Source organism: Tyto alba, unplaced genomic scaffold (assembly GCF_018691265.1).
Source record: "Tyto alba isolate M040663 unplaced genomic scaffold, T.alba_DEE_v4.0 Super-Scaffold_40, whole genome shotgun sequence".
Lineage (NCBI taxonomy): Eukaryota > Metazoa > Chordata > Aves > Strigiformes > Tytonidae > Tyto > Tyto alba.
Genome location: NW_024881316.1, coordinates 18,843,964 through 18,857,198, shown reverse-complemented (window position 1 = coordinate 18,857,198; position 13,235 = coordinate 18,843,964). Strand labels below are relative to the sequence as shown.

The 13,235-nt window shown below is 36.8% G+C and overlaps 1 protein-coding gene across 3 annotated transcripts in view; it reads left to right on the top strand.

The window, feature by feature from the left end:
• The window catches only part of COL19A1 (collagen type XIX alpha 1 chain), a 177,702-nt gene that overhangs the window by 12,629 nt on the left and 151,838 nt on the right, over nt 1–13,235 (top strand). The window lies entirely within an intron of this gene.

The following is a 13,235-nucleotide window of genomic DNA, read 5'->3' as shown; positions in this document are numbered from 1 at the left end:
TCAAAGGCAAAGACTGCATGAAAAATCAAAAGGAAGGTGAAAGAGAGTAAGGCACAATGAGATTGGGTGGATTTAAGTTTGCACGGGGACAAGGAAATGGCAAGAAGCAGTTAGGAATATAGTTTCAAGTTCCCCATGCTCAGTGGAGAGAGAGAGGTTCATCTCAGAGCTTCTTTGTTGGGATGTGCTCTGAGTCATGGGACTGTGGTTTCTGTACAGCATGTTCCTGTGGTGATGAGGGAAGCAGCTGTATTCCCGTGTCTTCAGGTTGGGTATTCTCTGTTGCAAGAAGTCTGGCTCCAGCTTGCCGAGGAAGAAATGCACCTGTCCCTCAGACCTTCCCTTGCTTGGATCCTGGGCAGAGCAAAGAGGGGCTGTGGGGAGCATGAGGCCAGGGGAGAGGCAGAAGAGAGGAATTGGAGGCACCCAGACAAAGAACACAGTGATCTTTGGGAGAGGAGAATGGTTCAAGAAACAGGACCTAAACGTTCTAGATTACTAAATAGATTCAGAGTTTTCCTGAGGTATTAGATACTGTAAATGCTAAATTTTTAAGATTGTGTAATACTGCAAAGTTAAACAAAGTAATAGCTGTATTTTTTTAAATACCTTGAACATTAGCTATTAAAGGAAAAATGACTAGATAATATTACTTGACACAAAGAGTGCTCTAATTTTATTAGGGCCTTCCCAGAATAATCAAGATTATCTTTAGAAAAGGAACATGTAAAATTAGATACCACCCATGCACGTCTTTACTAAAAATATTTTGAAAGTTTTTCAGTAAGAAAACTTTTTTTTAAAATCCATTATTAATTTTTCACATTTTACAGATTTTTTCTTTTTTTTTTTTTTTCAATAGATAGGAATTTGAGTGGAAACATGAGACTATAAAAGAGTAAAAAATCAAGACAGTAACAAAAAATGTGGGGTTATGTTCATTTAGGAATAAGAAGCTAAGCAGTGCTTTGTGTGCAGTGAAATGCATATTGCAAGCTGACTTATTCTGAAACTGTAAGAAAATCAATGGCAAAAACAGTGAGAGGAGCTAGAAATTGGAAAAGGGTGAATTATTTAAAATTCATATTACTTTGAGTGAAAATTCATTATTTGAAGGTGTTGATTTCTAAGAATTCAGTGTATTTAGAAGGGGTCTGAAAAGTGGTGTTGATGTTTAAAAATGCAAAGCTTTTTTCCTAGCTTCTATTAATAGTCCTGAACACTAATGTCTGTTTTATTTTCTCCTTTTAAAAATGGTTTATTAGTGAAGGCAGTGAGAATAGGGAATTCACATCGTGGCTGATACCCGTGGCTTAGCAAAGCCTTAATGCTTAGCAGTTGCAAGGAGAATACTTGAGAAAGACACAGTACTACATTTTTTATCACTTTATTTATGGAGTGGGAGAGAAATCTAATAGATACTTTTTTTTCTGTATTTTATCTGTTCACCTTTTTGGAGGGAGGATGACTCTTTGAGATAGAAATGTCTAGTTTTTCTTAATTTTCAGTGTAACTATGTCAGCGGATAAAGAATTTCAGTAAAGGGTAAACCTGGAAGGCAGGTAGTTTGGCTTTAATGGTCTCTTGTTTCTCAGATTCCTCTCCCTCCACGTTGTTTTTTTCTGTGTATACTCATTAAAGAAAACTAAAGAGAAAATCTTTTCAGTTTCCCCTAAAATTATGCGTATCTAATGGATGAAAACTTTAGCTGGATGGTGCAACTGAGATGATTATTAATAAAATGCGTAACAGTGCTAATGTATTAATATAGTTAGGCTGAAAATTAACATCACCTTATTGATGTTAATGAGGTACAAGATAAGATGCTCAGTCAGCTTGTTGTGGAAGTAAACAGTACAACTTACTGAACAAAAAAAAAGGATTAAAATTATTTTCAGTAACATTCAAGCATTGCAGAATTTCCATTAAATCCTAGTTTTTCATGGCAGTAGTTTTGCTCATGCTTTTTTAACTTTTCTTCACAGAGAAATGCATGTCATAATTAAGAATAGAATTTGCTTTTTTATTCAGTATTTGAATAAATAATAATAAATAATTGTTGAGATAACACCTCAGACAAGATTTTTTTAAAATTACCTGTTTAAAGGATTTTTGATACTCCTCTGAGCTTCTGAATTGGTTTCTAAAAATAAGGGCATAGGGTAGTCAGGAGCACAAAGTCAGGTTTTGACACAGTAGGGTTATTTACCAAACATATAAATTTATACATATTTCTTTTCCAAGTTAAGTAAAGGTGGGCCGTCTACCTAGTCAGATCAGGACTGATTGTAAATTCCAGTAACTGGTGCCCATGTTACTGCGGTGCACATCATGATTTTGAGCCCTTTTATTCCTTTGTACCACAGATCTTCCTTTGCAACATGCCAGATCTTTCCCACGGGCTTGGCTCAGTGTATCTCATCGTGAGACCGATTAGCTTTACCCCACTAATGTAGGGAGAGAGAAACTGTATTAACAACTTTTAAAACACACACACGATACAACTATTTACACGTGGACGCACACCGAACACATGAACAGTGCACAATCCTCTTGAGCCCTTCGGCAGAGGATAGTCAGGAGCTCAGAGATCTGTCATCATAATCTTATAATTTACTTTATCTCAGTTATCCATGTATGATACCTTGTAATTCATTATTTTTATTTAAATCTCCTTCTCTTGCATTATGTCAGATTGTGTGGTTGCAGACCCCTTGTGTTATTAGATGCACAGAGGTTTTTAGGATCTTTCTGCTTCAGAAAATATTTTAGTAGACGTGGTGTGCAGTAAGCAGAAGTGTTTGTTATCCATCCTGCAGGAAACTGAGAGTATCTGATTAAGCTGACTAGCAAGTATCAAGTAACTTGGCACATCTCCTCTTACATTTCATTCATTCAGTCGTAGTGTGGGTAATAGAAAGCTATGCTGTGCCATTTTTCTTGTGTGATGCCATTTTAGTTTTTTTTCAATGGACCTGGAGTAGTGTTGCACCTATTTATATGTTGTAAATAATTTACAATGCAGTGTCAACTTGAGAAATTGATTATGTCTATTTATGTTGGAATTTAGTTTTCTCTCTTGTCTTTATCTCTTTTTGTAACGGAGTTCTGTATATATTTCGTTTTGTGATAGGAGATGGATAGCTTTTCTTATGCTCCATGTAAACTATTAAATACTAATTCTAATAATATTTTCAGGATTAAAGGGTGGTTTTTAAATTAAAATACTGTGAGTTAGTTACTGCAATTCTTATGTGGACATTAATAGAATTTATTTCTGAGTAAAGAAGTCTAACTAAGCCTTTGAATCCTAAAGAAATTCACTGTAAAATATCGTTGTGCAGACAATCTAATTATATAATTATAATAATAGTAATTGTATGATGTTTTAATTTTATTTCAGCATATACATGGTGGAGTCATATTTTGATCTCCAGAGTTTAACATATACTACCTATGAGGTATATTCCAGTTTGGCACAGAGCTTGCTGTCAAAAGCAGCACAGGGCTCTGTGCTGATAACAAATCCTTTGGACTTGCTGGCAGCATTCAGTATGCTGGACATGAAGCCTTTTAGGCTAATCTTTGTTCTATAGTTCCCTTAGAGTAAACAGCACTATGATGAAATAATTTCACTGTCCTTCTCTAAAGATGCATCAAATGTCAGTTGGTCCTCATTCTCACTTTTCTGGGTTGCTGGTGGACCTTTTTCTTCTCCACTGAAAGTGCCAGTGAAGGAGATAGTAAGATGATTTCGGCTGTTTCAGAATGTTTTTGGAATGGATGTTTATGATTAGCAAATCTTAATGGCACTAGTCATTGCTTTCTTATTTTGTAGTTTGTTTGGCTTGACAAACCATAATAATTTACTGAGGATATTATTGTAGCTGGCTGTTAAATGAGCTCAGAGTTAGCAGTTGGGATTACTCTCGCGACTGTTCTAAGAATTCTTCCCCTTTTGGTGTAAGATACTGCAAAAGAGCTTGGATTTTGACTGTATTTGGACTACTGCGCTCCATCGGCAATGTTGTTTGTCACTGTTGCCAGAAGAGCTGTGGCTGTGGCTTGGGCCATATTTCAGAGAAAATGTTTCATCTCCTTGTGATGTCTGATTACTAGATGCAGAAATACTGTTCCCACTTCTATCAGTGTATTCCAGGCTGCACAATTCTTTCTGCTAAGAACAGAAATTGATGATGAAGGAATGTTTATGGGGGAAGTATTTTTTTTTTGTTGTTGTTTGTTTGTTTGTTTTTGTTTGTTTTGTTTTTGTTTTGTTTGTTTGTTTGTTTTTTTAATGCTAACCATTTTAATCATAAAAAATGCTTTGGGAATTGTATTTCCTAGAGCACAGCTGGCACCAAGTAAGTTTCTGTGCTCACCGGTAGAAGCCTCTTCATAGCTAGCAGTATGCTCCCCAAGGCACCTATCTCTGGGTGGATTTGCAGCCATTTACTTTGCCATGTGTTCTCTGGTTGTATCTGTTGAGAATTCTTTCTTCACCAAAATAATAAATACTGTGTTCCTTGCATATGACTTCAACTGTCAGTGAATGTCCACATGGGTATAATTTTTGATTAGTTTTGCATATGGCATGTGTTTTGGGCAGCAGAGTCAGGTTCAGCAGTCCTACTGAAGAATATTAATAAGATCTATACTAAGAAATAGTGTATTGATTTTTTTAAAATACAATATAGAATGGATAGATGTGAAAATCACCAGTTGCCAAAAGATTTCATCGAAAACTTTTAACACATCTATGGAAAATGACAATGAGGTGGCACACCTGTTTGGAGGCAGTAGTTAACAGTTATGCTAATCATCTTTTATCTGTGCTTGCAGAAAGTCCTGCTAGGCTTTGGTGTATTAAAATATTAGATAGTTATGTAAGAAACCACCTCTCCCTTCCTATATCGTGTATTTATTTGAGGTCATTTGAGCTGTTGGAGCCAACAATGCTAAGACTGAAATGTCTGGTATTTTGGTTGCAGGGTATTTTCAAGAAAAGAGCCTTGTCTCTGGAATTTGCTTCCTGAGTGTGGGAGCCTGAATTTAGTAAAAATTCTGATGCTTTCTCCAGGTCTTTCAAAGTAGTGGATCAGAAGCTGCAGTGATACAATCTTTCTTTTTCCGCTTCTGGTTAAAAGGTACTGCAACTGTGTACTTTGTGTTTATTTCCAGAAATTTGAAAACTTAATGCATTTTATAAATTAAAAATAAGGACAATACAGGGATTACTGTTGAAAGAACAAATTGGAGCTGTACCTACCATGTAAATACCAGTTACTTAATTTCATTACTAAGGGGAAAAACTGGGGCCTCTTACCATGAAAAATGATAGGACAATCTTCTTTTCAAGAATGAATGTGAATGTCTTTTTCTGTATATTTGGGCTTGATTCTACCTGACAATTTACAAAACATATGGCAAGATCTTTTCACAACATTTAAAATTCAGGCAGTAATGGATTTTAATTGCTATATTGGGCTTGAATCATCCTATAATTTAACAAGCAATTTACTATGCAGAAAGAATTGGGAAAGCAATAGTAATGACAGAGAGGTGGCAAAGGGGAAGAGTATATATAAAAATACATAGTACTTACATTGAAAGCAGACTGTGAGGAAACAGAGCAGAAAAACTATTTTAATTATGCCACTGACTGTAGCAAATCTGAATTCTTTGATCTGTAGTATGTTTTCCCGACAGTGGAGCACTTAGTATGGCAGTGTCGTACCAGCTGAATTGGTAACACAGTGTTGGATGAAGCAAACTGTTTTCTTTCCTTTTTTCCCCAGCAATGTTGTTCTTGACGTAAAGCACTTGCAGGTAAAGGGAAGGAGCTTTGAGGATGTGTACTTTAAGGGCACTGGTCCACAGTGAGAGTGTGCAGGAGACCAGCAATGTTTTTGTGGATCCTTGTGTGCTTCACCGTTCAGGATGAAACTTAAGGCAGGCAATGTGCAAATCACAGAAGAACTGGGTGAACAAATAGTTAAGACAGTTTACTTTCCTTACTTAAAAAGCTTTCCTTAATTTGAAATACAGGTATTTCAGTTCAGATCAGTGTTATTTTTTCCTGCTGCCTTTGTTTTTAAAGGAGGAATTTGTCCAGCTGAGATTATTATTTGGAAGAAAATAATATTAGTTCACCTTCACAGCACTTCTCTCCAGTTCTCACCCTCATCTCCCTTATTCCACGCCAGCATCAGCCTCTCTGTTCAGCGAGGCTGGCGGCTGATCCCCGTGGCTGTGCGACCTCCCACAGTCACAGCGGGGAAGGAGCCAGAACGCGCTGCTGGGGCGGAGGGCAGCCTCCTGTTAGCTTAGGCAAGCCCTGAAGTTGCACCTTCAGTTTAATGGCTTAACCTGCCCTGTGGAAAACAGTTCTGTTGTTTTGGTTAAAACAATGACATCTGCAGTATCTTAGCAATTTAATGTTTGCTGTATACTCCTATATAGAATTCCTTTTTAGTTTTGGCCGACAGGGATGCCAAAGCTATTTTTCAGTTTTCTTATTGGATGAGATAGCAAAAATTAAAACATATACTGTCATAGATACCTCAATTGCTAGACAAAGTTATTGCGTTATTAGATTTCCAGATTCAGCACAAGCAATTTACCTGGACGCTCCCCTATGGCACACAGATTGTGCCACAGGTTGTTCAGTTTACCGGTATGTTAGCTGAAGGGAGCTGTAAGTGGTGCCAGACTGTGCAGAACTTTCACAGAAGTTTACACGTCTCTTACTCATTGCCAAACATGCCAACTTTTAAAATCTTTGTAATGCTGTCTTGGTTTTTCTTGGCCATCCTTTTTTAAGAAAAAAGTCCCTCAAAAGTGAGTATATGATATTACTATAAATCAATAAGCAGGATGCAGACCTAAGTCTGTAGCAAGACCTGTGCTCGATAAGAACAGTAGGCAAAATAGTCTTAGAACAAAAATACAGTTGCAAAATTAAAATAGTTTCTTAGAAATCCATAGTTAATATGGGTATATACAGCAATGCTATATGCAACCACACAGAATTTAATGAAATGTGCTGGATATAATGCATGCAGCTGAGGATAGAGTGTAGCCCTCATATGTTGTAGTATAAAATTAGAGATTGAAAGATCATTTATCAGTTTTGCTGAATGTGCTGAGAGGATTCATGTATCTTTGTAAAATGCGTATAATTTCTCCAGCTGAAACACTGGTGCCATGTGCTTCAGAAGTCATTTATCAGCAGACGAGGGAAAAAAAAAAAAAGGCAAACAAACAACTAACAAATCAGATTTTTTTTTTTTTTTTGATTTAGTGATTTAACACTTTGTGAAATGTATTTTGTATTAGCTATGATGCCAGACAGTCCTCCTCCTAACTAAAGTTGTACCTACAAAAAGATGTTTGTGCTGATACATCTGTGTCTACACTGGGGCTTTGTTGTTTAAAGGTGTTGTAGAGAATCCTTCACCCACCTTGCTTCTGAGTTTTTAGTTTTTCTATCTAAAAATACTTCATAGGCTTTCTCACAGTAAAACTGCCTGGTGCTTTTTTATTACACTGATTTTTCATTTATTTTCAGCTGGCTGTGAAAGATTTTTGGCCTCTAGCATTTCTCTGTGGTTAGATCTTTACAGTTTTTATCATCATGCCATGAAATGTTTTTTATTTATGGAGATAAATTGCCAACTTTTTAAAAATACTTCATTAATTTTGCATGAACAGTACAGTCCGTGCCCTGGATTTTTCACTCGGAGGTCTGGGTATCAACTTGATTTCAGTCATAAATGTACAGAATTTGGTGATTGCAGCCTTGTCTTGAGTGAATATTTGTTATGTCACAAACTCGGTTCAAAACTTGGAATGATTTAATAAACTTCAACATGAAGAACAGTCTGTAATCTATAGAAGCTAAGTCCTGATATACAGATATTGGTATATTAACAGAACCATGTGCAAGAGATAATGTTATTTATGAGTTTAGTCAATGTTACTAGTTGCAAAATCTCAGAAATCTATTTAAAAAAAAACAATCCTAAAAATACTCTGGGATTGAGCATGACAATACAGGCCTTGAATAACTTGTTGATAGCTCCTAATATGTCATTAGGTTTTTAGTTGTCATATGAAAATGTATGTATCTTTTATTTTAGGGATTAGGCTGCTGCCTATTGCTACACCTCTATTGGCAATGTTAATGTTGAAGTCCTTGATAAACTTCAATTTATCTTTTACTCAGTTTTCTCTGTGAACTCTGCTGAGAGTTTAGTAAGAAATGTGTATGTTTATAATCTATGGTGAGCAGTGCCAATTACTCAAATACTGTTGAATGCATATCTGATAAAATACTAATTGCAGTTTTCTGGCTAAGGAACCTGAGGTTTGCTTTGGACCACTTCTGAGAAGTAACAACACAGATAGCATCATCAAGGTGCTGTGACTCCACGCACCTTATTTTTTATCTTACTGGATATGTCTCTGAGTGAGTGGTTCAGAATGCTAGAAGAATGCCAGTTAAAATTAATCTGTGACACTAAACAAAAAGATAATAGTGTTCACCAGGAGCACATACAATAGCAGGAACTATTGCCAAGACTTGGGAGGAAGAAGTGCACTTGCAGCTCCAATTCTTGCACTTGGGACCCTCCATAGTAGGTGAGTTTACTTTGAAGTACAGCACATGCAATTGCAGCATTAAATTATTGCCACTGCTCAGTATTGACATCTAGCAGCTGACTTGTTCAGGATTAGTAGATAATGCTTGCTCATTTTTATAGGTAAAGGCATTATTTGGAAACAAATTGTTTTAGGAGGGGAGTCTTCTAGTTCAGTAGAGTGGGTTTTTAAAATATCTCTCATGAAATTAAGTCACTGAGAATTGAGAAAGTTTAGCATAAGACATTTCATTACTATATGAACTGTGGACAATATCTAATAAAGACATTAACTCATAAGAATTATCATATGGACAGTTGTAGCAGTAGTTCACTGTACTTCAGACTGTATATGATGACTTGAATGTCTGAAAATGTTAGATGCAAAGAAAGCCATCAGACATCAGTGTTTACTCAAAAAGGAGCATAGACTTAGAAATGATTTCTTACTTTTCATAGGTTACTTTTCTTTCTTCAGGACTCTCTTTAAATTTAGAAAGTGATAAATAACTGTATTGCTGTTAGTATATGGAGACAAATATGCTATGCTACCAGGAAATTACATAAGCTTAAGATTGGTTTGTTGTGAAAGTGCTAGGAGCACTAAAAAAACACTTTGTGATTCAAGATAGCTGATATGATTTCATGGAAAGGAAAGTCATGACTCATTAACTGGTTAGAGTTCTTGAAAGTCTGAGGAGTTATAACACAGCCTTGCTCCATTGCTCTCCTTAAAGACCACTTAACACTACTAATATGAATCCATATTATGTCTAAGATGACATTTTTTACAGCATCCTAACTTCTGTTACTGCAATTAAATGTCATCTCTTTAAACAGCTTATGTTGGATTGATTTTGTTCTCATACACAAATAAAAGTGTACTTCTACACCACTGGCTATAGGTGACCCTGTCTGAGCAGGGGGAGTTGGGCCAGGTGACCTCCAGAGATCCCTTCCAACCTCAACCATTCTGGGATTCTATTACAGACTATACTATTAGTGGGTTTTCTTCCTTAAGAGTACAGATTTCTAGAACACTGGATACTTAATTCCATTGTCAACCAAATAATTTATAAGGTAAGAGCAAATTCATCAAAATGCTGGTTTTGTCACAGGATGGTGAGGCAACAAAGTATTTCCTTTTTAAAGCTTCAAAAACATATCTTGCATTGCATTGCATGCTTAAATGTTACAATTTTATGCAATGCAAAATATTGGCGATATTAGTGCTATTTTCTTTACTGTCATAACTCTTCCACACTTCATCTACTAGCCTGAGGTTTTAGTAGGTAACATGATGTTCTTGGAATTTTCATCAGCATTAAAGATTTCAATCTCAGCCTTACTGTTGAAAAATAAGATTGTTGTTCATTCTGATTCTGTTACTTTCACATAGATGTTACATATATGATTCAACCTCAAATTGTTATAGCTGTTGTATAGCTTTGTTTTAACACAAAGTTAAAAAAGTTTTTTGCACAGTGGAGCCTTTACTGTTTTGAGAAAAGTTTGTAAATTCCCAGCATATCAACCTTCCTTGTTTTTATATAAGGCTTCTGGCCTATTTCCCCAGCCGGAGGAGGACTTCTGGTAATATCCAGTGTTCTTTCAGGTTGGGTTTGGTGGGTTCTTTTGATGTGAAGCTTAGTGTTGGTATTTTTGAGCGTGATACATTTAACCCCATTTATCTGTAACTTACCAAAGAATCTCATTATTACAGAAAGTGAGAGAGATGCAGGCTAAGCTGTATGGATTCTTTTTTTTTTTTTTTTTTTTTTTTTAAAAAAAACCTAGATTTTAGTTAGACAACTCATTTCTAAGTCCTGAGACTTCAGAAAAGTGGTAATTTCCAGTTTCTGAAAATGCTATTAAGTCTTTCTGTGTGATGCAAATGAATTTTTTGATCTTTTATTTTCCATATTCATTCACTTAGAATCCATGAATGTTAACAGTTTTTACAAACTGTAAAAGAGCACATTATTTATCTAATTATCCTTCAAATTGTAAGCAGAACACTAGGCTTATATATTCATAGACTAGTCATGCTGTGTGTAGGGGGTGTTAAAGCAAAAGCATGTTCTCTCTGTAGCGTTACCCTTGCAGCTGACAGAGCTACTTATTTCAGGTCAAACCCTGGTATCTGGTATCATTAACCTTCTTTCCTACTCTGTTCTCTTCTGTTGGTAACTTAATCTTCACCACTTACACCTTCTTTTTTTGGGGACATCAGCTGGAATCAAGATGGGTAGATACATCCATCTATAACAGTGTTGTAGGCTGTAGTACCTTCGGTGTTGCCTGTGCCTTTTTTCTCAAGCACTTCTTAGTATAGCCTGCTTGAGACTTTATCCTGCAGTTACTTTATAGGCAATCCTGCATGCTGAGGAGGAGGAGCCTAATCATCCGGGCAATTATTTGAGGAGGTTAGGTAAAAAACATTCCCTTGGTTTGGTTCAGCTGCACCTGCATACATCAGTCCTTCTAGCCCTCCCTTTCCATTGCCAGCCGTGCTCTTACGTTCACTGTGAGCACTCAACATTTTCATAAGAGGGATGCTGGCCTGTGAGATGGTTTGCCTTTCACCATCAGCCAGGGTTGTCTAGGACCTGGCAGAGTGAACCAGGGAAGGAAGCGGGGAGCCTGTTCCAAGTGTAATCAACAGTTCACTTTGCTAGCACTTGTTCCATTGATTCACTGTAAAAATCTACAAAAAGCTTGGAATGGGGGTGAGGGGAGAATAAACAGGAAGAAATTGATGGTTCCAAGGAAACAACATGTTTAGGTTGGGTAGCACGATGTCGTGCAGAAATACACAAGGTAACTCTCACAAGACCAGCGTGAGAAGTAAGAGGGTGCACGTCTCTCAGCATGTAGCTCTGCTAGAGCTGACTGGCCTTCCTGTGTACCCAACTAAAAAGACTGCTCTGGTTTTGGAATCGGCTGTTATCTCTAGAAACCTGTACAGATGTCTGTGCAGTGCTGGTAAATTGTCTGTGAAAACCTCCACGGAGAGATGGATGCTTAGATTTCTTTCTCCTCTAGGAAAGATTATATGGATATGTAGGCCAAGAAAAAAAGAAATGTCATTCTTGATTTTCTCCCTCCTTTCAAAGTATGAAGTGCATCATCTGTGTTCATACTGAATGATCATGGCCTCCAATAGACAAATCCTCTCTTATAGTCTGTATTTTCTTTGCTTTTCCAGACAACAGCAACCACTGACATCTACGAATAATTAACACTGTACCATAGATCTTGCTTCAGGGTAGGAAGCATGTAAAAATGCGTGCAGAGCAATTTTTGCTGCCAGTTGACTTTCAGAGGTTACTGTAATTATTTTCCTCTAATATCTTCAGAGGGTTTCATGATCAGCTGAATAGCTCCATTCCACTGTAGATAATCATATTTAGCATTAGAACTTAATATCTCATTGACTTCAGAGCCTGCCAAATAACAGACTACTCTAATAACTAGACCTGTTGTCTTTGTTCCATTTGTGGGAACAAACCAGAAGATTCACATGAGTTATAGAGCTGCTCATAAACTGTCTAAATAAAGACACAGGTAGATGTTAAAAGTAGTATGTAAAGTTCCTCTAAAAGTATTTAATTTCACATCCTCTTCTCTTGATGGTGCCACACGTGAAAAAAAATAGTACCACAACTGGATTTTAGGACATTCAGTACAGCAAGATGACCATGAGAGATTATGTAAAAAATGCCGAAAAGCTTGATATAATTCTTGAATGACTTAAAGAAAACTTAAATCTCTGCCATTCTTTTAAGCACATCTTAGCTTTAAATATCGAACAAAGACCATATTTTAGGAAACAATCACTAACGCACTGAAGAAACGGACAGATCATCACACTTTCCCAGATTCTGCCATTAATCTCCAAATACAAAGTTTTGTTCAGTTTTTGTGGATTGCCTGTGAGAAATGTGTCAGACCCTGAATAAGTTTCCTGATAGAGACAATCAATTTACTAGTGTGGCTCTGAGTAAGGAAAAGCACTGAAGATTTCTAGGACATTCATACTGGAGAATAAGACCATGTGTGCAGGGAGGTTTTATTCCCTACAGTGAATGATGGGAGTAGAAACCTGTTAGGAAAATGGGGATGGGAGTTGCACGTGTGTGGTGTTCTACACTGAGCTACAGAAGGAAAGGAGAGTGAGGTATACATCTAGGAAGAGCATGATTCCTGACAGGAGATGAGGAGAGTTCAGAAGAGATAGTTTTCCTTTGAGTAATTTTTATATTTTCAGTGTAGCTATGATGGGAAGACAGATGCTAGTACTGGAAGGACCTTTTCCTAACTGACATTCTAAAATTTTGATACATGAGCAGATTTAGCATCCATGGAATGTGGAGAAATGCTCAATGAAAGGACACTTGATATGAGAGACATCACTGTATTCACAAGATTCTAAAACCAGCAGAATAAATGCGACTTCTTATTGTAACATCCATGTGAGGAGGGGCAGGTGGAACTGAAAGTATCCATTACTGATATGCCAGTATCTGCAACAGAGGTGTTACCTGGCTGCCACAGCTACTGAAAATACATATGAGAAGAATCAGGTTGAAA